This window comes from Anoplophora glabripennis, unplaced genomic scaffold, assembly GCF_000390285.2.
Source record: "Anoplophora glabripennis isolate ALB-LARVAE unplaced genomic scaffold, Agla_2.0 scaffold509, whole genome shotgun sequence".
Taxonomy (NCBI): domain Eukaryota; kingdom Metazoa; phylum Arthropoda; class Insecta; order Coleoptera; family Cerambycidae; genus Anoplophora; species Anoplophora glabripennis.
In genome coordinates, this window is record NW_019416599.1 from 188,249 (window position 1) to 201,478 (window position 13,230).

Genomic DNA, 13,230 nt, shown 5'->3' on the forward strand with positions numbered 1-13,230 from the left:
GAGCTCAAGCCTGTTTGGTCCTTAGTGGCTTCCAGTTTGCAGGGAAAAATCAAATGCGCCTCCTTAGACGCGACGGTAAATAAAATAAAAGCTGAAGAGTACGAAATAAAAGCATATCCTACAATAAAACTGTTCCCTTTTGAAAACAAATTGTCAAAACACCCCCTCGATTATTCTCAAGAGCGTACAGTTGAGAGCATTGTGGAGTGGGCATTAGAGAAGTTACCTGCACCAGGTATTGTACAACTTACAGACGTTGAAGTGTTTAAAAGACATTGTATAAAGCAAAACATATGTGTTATCAGTGTCCTTTCGTCAATTCTTGACTGTGATGCTCATTGTCGCGAAAGCTATTTGAAAACTCTTCAACAATTGGCGGAAAAGTTCAAGAGACACGGTTGGGGATGGCTCTGGACTGAAGCAGGTGCTCAGAAAAACTTAGAAAGTGCTCTGGATATTGGAGGTTTTGGATACCCCGCTCTAGTCGTGATAAATCCTTCGAAAATGAAATACTCCGTCTTTAAGGGCGCTTTCACCAAGAGTAAGATCCACGAGTTCCTAACCAAATTGGATAAAGCTACAGCTGTTGGAGTAGAAGGAAACCTAATGGAGAAGATTGTAACAGTGGAAGTTTGGAATGGAGATGATTTACATGACAAATTTGGTGCTAGGGATGAATTGTGAAGCATAGATGAAAAGATCAGTGAAATGTCGACTTTAAATTTTTTATATAGAAATGAGATTAATAACTGTGTTCCAAATCTAGCTTTAGTACCAGTGATACATCGTCAACCTTATATTTTTATGTAACAGATTAAAAAATATCCCTTGCAGCTATTTCTTTTACGTTCTAATGATGTCACGTTCACCAATATCCTTAAAAAACGTAAGGCTTTTTGACGAAATATTTGCTAGATATTAGAAAGGTGGGTTATAATTTAAGCTGCGAATATATCTGGATCTGAGCAGCTTACAAATTTTTAGCAATAATCAGATAAACAAAAACATTTTTAAATCGTAATGCTCTATTTGATTGATGGAGATTAGCTACAATTTTTTGGTATCTCGGTATGCGAAAAGTTTATCAGTCCTGGGCAACTTGGATAATCCCAGTCTTGTTACTATGCCCATAGAATATCATACGTTTAGTACATTAAGAGAGATTGTAGTCGTGTCATCACAGCTTTACTTTAAGTAAGTATAAACCTATTGGTTTTCCTTTGAAAGTAGGTTTAGATCTCGGTTTTACTTAGAGAATTTGTGCAGATTATTAGTATTAATTATAAAACTGAAAATACAGGTATTAATGACAAACATTTTTTAAACATTTCTTCATCGCTAAAAAAAGAAGTTTTATTCTGTACAGATTTGTTCAAATTATTTTCCACATACACCGCTGTGGGAAAAAGTAGTAGTAGAGAGATGAATCATAGCATGAAATTTAATCAAATATTTTCAAAAGGATAACTACAACTGGGGAGTTTTTTTTCATTTTATAATATTCCTTTGACAAGTTTCATAATTTCTGTACTAATGAAACTTCTGCGACTCCATTAACAATATGTTGATTTGATTTTATAGTGTTTAGTATTCCATTTTTGCTTTAGTATTATGTACAAATACTGACATAACTACAGCAAATTAGATTTTCACGATTATTTTCTTAATTTTAATTTTTTTCCGCATTTGTATTGTAATACTGTACAGAAATGTCACTGCACTGCACAGTAAAGTTACTATCATTAAAACACAATTTGAAAGAAAATTATTTATGTAAATTATATTACTGTTAATCAAATTTCAATCATTTTTAACACCTACAAACGTCAGTTAGTTCTTCCTGAAAACTATGGTGGTTCATCGCTATTATAAGAGACCTTTTGAGGTGCCCTTAGTCCTTGAAATATCCTTTTTGAAATTCTGAGTTTATTTATTAATGTATTACCATGTCTTTTAAGAGATTTACTACCAGCTTCCCTGTCAGCAAGAGAGATGACAGAAGTTCTCAAACAATGACGAAAATGTGAGAGTTTTAAGTATTTTGTATTTTCTATGGGACTTTTGCAAAATTTGTTCTGGTCGTGTATACCTAATGGTTATAACGTTATGGCTACGAAGAGTATCCAGAAAATACTGCATATTGCCAACATTGTGAAAAAATACAGGGATAAATTATATATGTTTAGAACGAGATAATTAATGGGTTTTCATGTTTCGTTTGTGGGGTAAATCGATTCTGTTAATATTTTGGTGGCCAAGTAACTTCAATAATAAAAAGGTGAGTAAAAATAACCTTAATTCGGGACGGTATATTTTTAGTGCCCAATAAAAATAAAACCATATTTGGGTAATTCAGTTTAATGATTACATTAAAAAAATATTATGCTCATTACTCGGATTAAGTTCAGCAGCAATTAAGCCCAATTTAAATGTTTTTCTAAAAATAGGATTAAAAAGCAAACATTACTTATTCTCTTAAAAGTCAATGTTAGAAAAAGGAATGTTTATGTTTATAATACATATTATAAAAGTTTGTGGCTTCGTCAGAAAAATTTTGTTCGAATTTTTGTTCTTTTCTCATAAAATCGCAAAAGTAGAGTCTATATACAGGGTAGTTCGTAATTGTATGCCTCAAAGCATACTGCGCTAACAAACATAAACAATCTTTTCTTAAATATTTAGTCAGTTAGACAATTTTTATTCAGTGGCGTAGATATGGACGTAGTTTTTATAAAGTAAATTTATAAATATAAAGTAGTGGTATTTATAAATATAAAAATCATCATTCTTTGAATAACTTTGCGCAATTTTTCGAAATAACAGTTTCTTGTCTACAAATAAAACCTTTTTAGTAGGTTTGTTTTTCAAGATAATTGAAATTTTCGATATATCCGCAGTAAAAAAGAAAACACAAATGTACAATGTACAAATTAATTAGAGGCTTTGAATATTGGATGAAAAATTGTTTCAAATAAATGTCAGGTTAAGTTATTATTAAGTTTCTGTTCTAAACACAGGTTAAAAGACATTTCTCTTAGTTGGACCCAAACATAAATTGTACAGTATTTTAGTCAAATCGTAGAATGTTTTTTAATCCGGGTTTAGGGCAGAAAGTTTATTTTGAATTGAATTAAAAATACAACTAATTATTTTGTACTACAATATACTTTTTGCTGTAGAGATATCGGAAATTGCAATTATCTCGAAAACCATGCCTCCTACTAAAAATTTACAAGAGGTGTTAGTTCTAAATCAAAACAGTTATTTCGAAAAATTGTAGAAAGTGATTAAAAAAATACCCATCTATAATTTTTAATTTACAAAAATTACACCGTTTCCCCTTTACCAACACCACATCTGTAAGATTCAAGTTTGTTATTTTCAAATTTCGTTATTAAAAAATTTTAAAATTTCCCAACCGTAATATGCTTTGCAATACACACCACCACCACCTTTTGTAATAACATTAGAAGAAACTGTGATTTTGTCAGAAAAACATTTCGAACCTTGCTTTCCTTGGTAAAATCATTAGTGTCACCTGTATTTCTTTTTCTACTTGATTTCTTTGATCTTAAGTAAAACTTGATTTACTTGATTTTAATCAAAACATACAACTAACGACTTTAACTTTTGGAAATACAAAATCAAAAAAAAATATATTGACCGTTGCACGAATATTTCACCAACTGTCATATTTAATACTTCAAACCTGACGTTTGATTGATATACATCAGCGACTGAACAGGCCCAGATGCGTGAACAACGACATCCGCAAAGTTTTTGAAAAGTCATCTCTGAAGATGCCGACTGTGAAAAACGGTGAAACGTTTCAGAGAAGCACCAATATATGTCTGTATTATGTTCGTAGCTATCTTAGAACCAAAGAGAACTGAAATTAATAGTAGAACGGGTCTAGGTGCTCTGCGAGAGGGTCAGCCCCCACAGAGCCTAGACCCAGAACATAAAAAGCAGGTCACATATTCTTAGTTAAGGCTAAGGAAGTGCGCATATGGTCTTATATGCGACCTTGAGTGAGTGTAGTTTTTATTAGAATATTATTTAGAATTAATATTGTTACATATTTTCAATTACTAGAAAAATAGTTGTAATTTTTTGCTGTTTCCTTGGAATTATACGCAAAATATTTTCCATTAATTAAATCTAGAAGTAGAACCGTAGAAATACCAAGGCACTTCCTAAAACTATGTCTAATTTTTCCCCTTAAATCGTTTGAGTGACAGATTAAAACTGTTAAGATTCGCGCGTATCCTCGGACGTCACATCCCATTCATCTCGTTGAGAGTCCGGCAGAAACAGCAGTGATCTAAGCCGAAACGGCCAGGGGGCATTAAAGCAACAATTTGTGCACAGAATTTCCTGTAGTCGCTCGCGTAAATTTTCTTCGCCTACACGAGCGACGTCATGGAAGTCAGAGTTAAAAATACACGCAACACAAACAGTGCGGCGAAAAAGTTCAACTAGCACGAGTTATGCGGGAAAAGTTGGGTTTGACGATTATCATATTTTATCAGCTTGACATTATCGGTGTTGTGAACGCGGTTAAAATTGTTATCTTCGTCGTATCGATAGATCGAGAACCGAAAAGTGGGAGAAACGGTCAGTTTATGGTAGTTTCCAAAAAGGAAAAAGAAGGCTTCTACGGGAATATCTTTACTTGGTTCATATCTCGAAAATAAAGTCAATAAAAACTTAAAAACAAATGACAAAAGCTGCAGGTTTTTTGCGAATTCATTTCCTTTGCGCAAAACGACCGAAACTTTAAAAATGGCGAAATTAAGCAAGTATTTTTAAAAATATTTAAAAAATGGGGAAGAACCCATTCTACAGGGTGGGCCACCAGTAACGCCTCGGTCGCTAGTGACCAAACGGCAAATGTTACAGAAACCTGTTTAGGTGGGTATGTGTAGGTTGATTACGGCTACATTTTAAAAATATTTTGAAATATACAGGGTGTCCAGGAAAAGCGTACCATATCAAAGTTATGTTTTTTTAAATGGAACACCCTGTATTTTACTGCATTTTTGAAAGCACCGTAAAAAAATAGGTGAACTTTATTAAAGGTTCTGCATACCTAGGACTTACAGTTTGTGAGATATTTCAATTTTAGTGAAAATGCAGGCATAGCGTAGAAATTTAATATTAGCAATAAAAAAATAATTTTAAGGAAGCAGCTTTGGAGGGTCTATTTTAGATCCTTGAAGTTATAAATTGTTATATTTGTCGTCACTTAGTATTATACAGGGTGTTCAAAAAACTGCTGAATACTTCTCTCAACTTTAAACAGCAATAACTTGGTTATTTTAAATGGAACACCCAGTATATTTTTACTTAGGGAGTTGTGAAATTTAAAACTCTTTCAAACTGTGTATAGGTTCCCTATACCTATCTCTAACGGTATTGGAGATATTTGTGCCGTTTCGTTTTTTATAGATTTTTTTTGTAAGATGTATCCACGTGTCTTTATCGAGGTCATTACTGAATTGGTTTGGGTTCTTGATGACGTCGCTTTAAATATATTGAGAAAAATGAGGATGCAATTAGATGGCGCGCCTGCAAATTTTTTCATATTCAGTGAGAAATTATTTAAATCGAAAATTTAGTAATAAATGGATAAGTAGGAATGGTGCATGTCAGTGGCCACGTAGGTGTCCAGACCTCACCGTAATGGACTTCTTTGTTGCGAGCTATATAAAAAATCTTGTATACAATGTTCCACCTATTACTTGCGATGATATTGGAGGGAAGGATTAGAGATGCATTTGCGTGAGAATATCATTTGAAGATAGAATAAGATGCTGTATTCAGGAGAATGGTTATCAATTCGAACATCAATTAAAATTTTTCTTTGTTTTTTCTAAAAGTAAAAGTTCCTTTTATCATTATCATGAAAATATTCAAAAAAGTTTTCTAATAAAAAATATTATTTTATAAGCAGAATAATTATAAAAAGTTATTAATTTTGTATAAATATGTTTGTAGTAAGTAACTGAATTATTTATGAACATGAAAAATATTTATTAAAGAAAATTTTACTTTTAGAAGAAACAAAGAAAAATTTTAATAGATGTTCGAATTGATAACCATTCTCTTGAATACAGCATCTTATTCTATCTTCAAATGATATTCTCACATTCCTTAGAATATTTGGGGTGATTGTGGCAAATGCATATCTAATCCTTTCCTTCATATCATCGCAAGTAGTAGGTGGAACACTGTGTACAAGATATATTTTTATACAGCCCGAAACAAAGAAGTCCATTACGAGAGGTTTGGACACCTGTGGTAGCCACTGACATGGACCATTCTTACCTACTCATTTATTACTTAATTATCGATTTATATAATTTCTCACTGAATATGAAAAATGTGCAGGTGCGCCATCTATTTGCATTCACATTTTTCTCCTTATATTTAAAGAGACGTCATCAAGAAGAACCCAAACCAATTCAGTAAAGACCTCGATAAAGACACGTGGATACATCATAAAAAAAAAATCGATAAAAAACGAAACGGCACAAATATCTCCAATACCGTTAGAGATAGGTATAGGGAACCTATACACAGTTTGAAAGAGTTTTAAATTTCCCAACTCCCAAAGTAAAAATATACTGGGTGTTCCATTTAAAATAACCAAGTTATTGCTGTTTAAAGTTGAGAGAAGTATTCAGCAGTTTTTTGAACACCCTGTATAATACTAAGTGACGACAAATATAACAATTTATAACTTCAAGGATCTAAAATAGACCCTCCAAAGCTGCTTCCTTAAAATTATTTTTTTATTGCTAATATTAAATTTCTACGCTATGCCTGCATTTTCACTAAAATTGAAATATCTCACAAACTGTAAGTCCTAGGTATGCAGAACCTTTAATAAAGTTCACCTATTTTTTTACGGTGCTTTCAAAAATGCAGTAAAATACAGGGTGTTCCATTTAAAAAAACATAACTTTGATATGGTACGCTTTTCCTGGACACCCTGTATATTTCAAAATATTTTTAAAATATAGCCGTAATCAACCTACACATACCCACATAAACAGGTTTCTGTAACATTTGCCGTTTGGTCACTAGCGACCGAGGCGTTACTGGTGGCCCACCCTGTATGTCATTAAAGATTACTGCAAAGCAAAAGCTGTGCTGCGTTATGTTAAAAGCGGAGATATTAGAGACTAAAATATAACCAATGAGCTCAATATTGGATCAAATCATTGTTCAATTGTGAAATTATCTTGATGAGGATTTCAAGCAACTAAGATGATTTCAGATAAATGGTATCATTTTCAACGGAAGTCATATTTATACAGACCTTTACAAACAAAAATTGTTTTTCAATGTTTGTATCACGCCATCTAATACAAGAATTCGTTCAGAACTGAAAACACTGTGTGAAGGAGGGATGGTATCTTATTATTATACAAACGAGTATTATACTTCAGTCGAACTTGAATCTCCGCATCGGTATTAACAAATGACGCTCGTACTATTTCCATATGCAATGGAAATTATCGTGAAATACGACCGCCTTATTGTGCGAAGTAACAAAGCCACTGCGACAAAGGAAAGTTGTCGCTTTAGATTTATCGGCAACAGTTTGTACAGTCATTATGTCCAGACAGGCTATTACAAGTTACGTGGGGGGGAGTTAAACTAAATTGGACTGACAAATAAAGCCTGTTTTATTTCCACATCCAATAGGAAAGAGGGATGGTCAGCAGGAGTACTGAAATAAAGTCGACTTTTACGTTCGGATTCCAGAACATTGGTATACAGTCTATAACTCCATTTTAACGCGATAGCTCTTTTATTATTGGTAGTGTTTAATTGGAGAAGTGCGAAAAGAGCTTTTAAATTGCCCTGTACAGGGATACTGGTCCTACATTTCGGAATTAGCAGGAAGCTCCGTATTGAGAATTTTGCCGTACCAGCAAGGACTGCGTACGAACGTCTACTCTGGCATTTCGACGTTTATTGCAATGCCTGGTCAATTTTGTACACCACCTCTTTAGCTTTCAATCAGAAGCTTTATGCACAAGCTCGCCTATGTACATTTTTAACTAATAGACAAATTTTTGCATTTTCATGAATTTTGGTCCCCAAATCTAGCTCCTGTTAAGGATATTGGCTACGGATAGAGTATGCCACAGTTGTAAGACCTAATAGTGATATATAAAAGGCAAAAAAATAAGCTTTCCAAAACCTTCCAATATAGTCCGGTTTCTGGTTTAAAATTTTGTCGGTCTGCGTTATTTTTTCGTTTTTTCTATACCCCCAACAGTTACACAGATAATGTGCGCCTGAATCGGATGACCCACAATCAGCCTGTGCGTGTTCAAAATACCCAAAAACATGACTTTTACTGCTTAATATCACAGCAGGCATCGCCCTCGCATTCCTGACTGGGAATTGTAAAGAAAAATAGAAATCGGACACGTCCCGATTCGGTGAAAATAGATCACCAGGTTTCCCACTTAGTGACGCAAACTCCTGGCAGTATTCAACACCTTTTTATTCGTGTAAATGGATAAGAGAGGAGACGGCATAGCGCGTGCGGGCGCGTATCTCGATCATGCATCGGCGAATACACACACGGACGGCTCCGAGTGTGCGAAAAGCTCGATTAAATATTTCTAAAAATACCGGGCATCGATCGGGCGGTGACGCTGGTCGCGGGCGCCCTAGTAATTACGGAGCTTTGTGACCGTCATTTTTGCAGGAGAGACAGCGCGAAAGGTCCTTCATTGGGGTTGTGAGATGCGGGCTACGATATGGACCGGAAACGACGCGTTCGAATTGTTGAAAAAGTCGGTAGGGTCATTTTTAGTATGGAAAACCTGTTGAGATGTACATGGTGTCCCATAAGTAGGTACATGGTACAAGAGCGGATGCTACACACTAAAATATTACGATTTAACCTGACTTAACCTTAGTCAGAAGTCAAAGAGAAAAATTTGTTTTCATTATTTTAAATAACCTTTTGAAAATTACGGATATTATAAAAGATATATCTTTTTCAAAATATCTCGAAATATAAGTACAAGGTGCGATGCAAAGTAGAGAGGATTTTATAAAATACGAACAACAAAAAGTTTTTTTGGTAAAATTGATTTATTAAAAGCATGTGGAATTAGTGTTTTAGATCGTGGGCCGGTATGTCGGCACAAGCCTTTTGGATGGCTTCTACATCCACAAAACGCTTTCTTTTACCGGCAAATACATTTTTCCGAAAAATAAGTCACACGGTGCCAAATCAGGCGAATACGATTGATAGGTAAAATTCGATTTTTAATAAAATAAATCGGCCACAGGCGTCAATTGATGAGATGGTGCATTAGCGTAAAGAAAGCCAACTCCTGGCCGAATACGACAAATACGATACACCAAACGCTTCAAAATGCCAAGATAGAATTGTACATTAACGGGTGTTCAGGTGGAACTAACTCTTTGTGGACAATATCCTTGAAATCGTAAAAGCAAATCAACATTGTCTTCACTTTTGACTTCTCCACACGACATTTTTTGCGTTTTGGCTCGTCTAGTGCCTTAAACTCTGCACTTTGACACTTGGTTTCTGGATCATATTTGAAACACCATGTTTCAACACCAGTCACAATGTTGTAAAGGAGGTTTTTGTCCTTTTTAGCCTCCTTCTGATGTCCTTCGAATATTGAATTTTGAACAATTTTTGGTCGTCAGTCATCTTGTGCGGAACAAACCGTGCAGACACTTTTCGGTAGCACATGTTCAGCCAAAATGCGATATATTGATGTTTTTGAGATGCTCGATTCCAATTCCATGAATTTTAGTGAAGAATTTGACTGATCTTTGATGAAGTCACGCACAGTTTTGAAGGAATCTGCAGTAACCCCGGACTTCGGTCGCCAAACATGTTGCTCATCATTTTTAAATCACCAGATAAACAATCGTCACCATAAACTTGGTTCATCAATTGATGTTTCGGTAAAAGTTTTACGAAGTTTAAAACAAAACTTAATATTAACTCTTTGTTCAATGCACATTTTTGTACCGATGACACAAACGTACTGTCACTTTAGACGCAATAACACCGCTTCTATTCGTCCAAATGTCATGAAATTTTGACAGTACATCAGTAAAGGGTCTACCTTTCCGACGCAATTGCCAGTAGCCTCACTAGAAATACCTATTTTTGCGGATTTGGTATCGGAGGTTTTCCCGTTATTTATGGGCGCCAATTATGGCACTTTGCGTGTTTTTAAGATGTCATAACTTTTTTCCTCATCGGTATATCTGCCTCTCATATTTTTTTTTAATTTCCCTACCTTTTTTACACAAGAAACTATATACTTTGCAAGTGTCGCTACGGGTAACCATTTTTGAGATATTATCCATTAAAGTTTCCCGAAAAGGAGTTTATATAATGATTTGAAAATTAGATGAAAATTGACGTGTCCCATGACGGATGGTAAAAGTGAAATGGTGGATTTTGCAGGTAAATAAATGCCTTTTCCTTCTGTGAACATGTGTTCTAAAAAGAATCCTTCATGGTGAAGTAGGAATTGAACTAAATTTTTAAGTATGTACTAACCAATTATTCTAGGTCACAAAAAAAATTAGAAAAAATTGGGAGTGGTTTTAAAGGTGGTTGAGCCATTTTTAACTACCTCTAAAATGAAGGGAAATAAAACCAAGCATAACAGAAATAGAACTAGAAAATAAATAGTTATTTACACCATAAAAGAGGAAAGTATTATATTATTCATCTGGAGGACGATTTTGCTCCCGAGCGGAGCGAGGGCTGGCAATAGAGTCCGAGACTGGTAAATTATACTTAACTGCTGCGTGGTGTATAACATTTTATCTGCTCCCATAGTTTTTTAGGTTCATAAAATAAAGATTAGGTTTTATTTTTTGACATTTCTTAATCAAGTCATTTTTTCATTATTCGAAATCTTACAAAGTCGCCTTGGTTGTTTGGATTTTGTCGTTTCTAAGGTGTCCATAAACAAAGCTACATAAAAGTTGCAATTTTGCTGGTTTTGAATTATTATTTCTAAATGAGTGATTTTCAAATAGATAGTGAGCAAATGCTGCCAGCGAATTTTTATTGCCCGAGAAGTCGAAAGTGCGCTACGGAAATTAGCTAGAAATTTCAAAGGATGTAGAGTTATGTAGAGAATTAAGTAGAGTACATAAAAATATATAAACTCACAAATTGGTGCAATTCTGACTTACCGATAACCAGTAAGTAAAAAAAATCACTTTTATAAACCTTCAAAGGACTATAACTTGTAAGGACAAAGAGTCACATCTTTATCTGTACAATTTATCATTACTCAAAAACGAATAGTTGATTAACTTATTGAGAATTGTTATTATGCATATGTTAATGATTAAGTTATCACATTAGTAATAAATTTTGCTTGGAACTATTAATCGTATGAAAAAGAACATTTGGTCCTTCAGCGCATTAAAATAATTAAGTACATGCGTAGGTTGATATTTACAAACACGCCCGATACATTCATCTATTTTTTACAGTCTCATTGGAAAAATGGTATCAGACCCATGTTTTACAACAGAAGTTTTTCAACACTAGTACAATACTTTGCTTGGATTGTTTCCAAAAGTGTGTATGCCCACTTGACTGTTTACAATTTTGCAATGCAGTAAAAAATGTACGTAGGTTCAGGAAAATGTATTTGGAACTTGTAAAACTGTTAAAAATTCCCAGTCAGCACAAATGAGCGAATGTAGGTATTTTGAATAGCTATGAAAAATGTAAAAACTTATCGGTTTAAAGGATCTGAACAAATCAGTACGTATTTTAACCCGGTCCCTTAAGTGTAATCAGACAAGACGTATTAAAGTTAAACAACTTTTTTTTATTCGGACCTTGTACAATTTAACCTTTTTTCTGGCTGTCTGAAAAGCGTCTGAAAAAACTTTCCAAAATAATCCTTTATACAAAAACAAACTCTAGGCCGGATTCTAAACAAAGTGACAGTTAGCCCCCCATATAAACACATCAATCACCGAGAAAAGCAGGCATTCAAACTGTCTTTCAAGACAAACACGAAATTCTTAACAGACTCGACGGGAAAGAAAAACGAAAATCGCCCTTGACACATCAGTTAGAGCCTCAATCAGATCCGACAGTGCAAGGGTGCACCTCCTATAAATAGAAAACCTTCGGAGAGCTATTATCGGCAGACGAAGTTTTGGGGAAACGTGGGAGTAAATACTTGAAGTAGTCTATTATGTGGAAAGGTTAAATAATGTACTTTGGCAGAACAATAAAGTCATGAACATACAGGATGTCTGGTATCATATATTTTGATCAATTTTTACAACTTGGGTAGGTAAATCAATTTGTAGTACTTGATAAATATGAGGAAAATACTAATAAAATATACAGGGTAAGCGAGGGGGTCAGTTTTTGGGGGTGTTTTGAAGCGAATAAATAGTACAGTTATAGTTTTTTAAACTAACTGTGTAAAGTATTTCCGAAGTCAGCTGACGATGACATGTATAAAAACGCCTAGCAATAAAATTTAATTAGTTTCGCAGGCGTCTCAAAAAAGTTTTCTACTAAAGGTAAAAAATTATAGTAATTTGTATTATAATGTGTAAAACATTTCTATTATATGTTCATTTGATTTTAATTATTTATGTCCTCAAACAGTTTTATTATATTGGTGATAAATTTCGTTTCGTCCCGTTTCAAAAGATCTCCAAAATGTTGTAATATCCCTTTCTCCCTTTCGCGATTGTAACATGAATGATTAATAGAAGGTGCCTATAATAAATTAAAATTACCTGAATCACACCAAATTCCGCATTGCTGCATTGAACTGCTAGGCTATTTGTTGACAACTGAATTTATGGCCAGGTCGCATAGTGCGGCTCTGTTTGTGCCGCGTTTGCCCGCGCGCTCATTATTCGACTGGGCGACCAGACTTGTATATGGGTATGGCTAAATAAATATGGGAACTAATCCTCTTGGTTCTTCAATTGAGATCGGAAAGACTATAACACGACTGATAGAGAGTAGTAGTAACGGTAAAAATTTTTCTAAAAGCATATTGTATGATTTTGCATGTTATTTTAGACGGCATACTTTTTTGACGTTAAAAATCTTCATTGAACTCGATCTATTAAAGTGATAAAAGTCATATACAGGGTCGGAAAGTCCCCATGGTTCATAGGCCGTTACGTGAGAGCGATAAAGTA

The 13,230-nt window shown here is 34.3% G+C and overlaps 1 protein-coding gene across 3 annotated transcripts in view; it reads right to left on the reverse strand.

The window, feature by feature from the left end:
• Window positions 1–13,230, reverse strand: part of LOC108910480 (dual 3',5'-cyclic-AMP and -GMP phosphodiesterase 11) — a 145,643-nt gene that overhangs the window by 65,538 nt on the left and 66,875 nt on the right. The gene's annotated exons all lie outside the window — the stretch shown is intronic.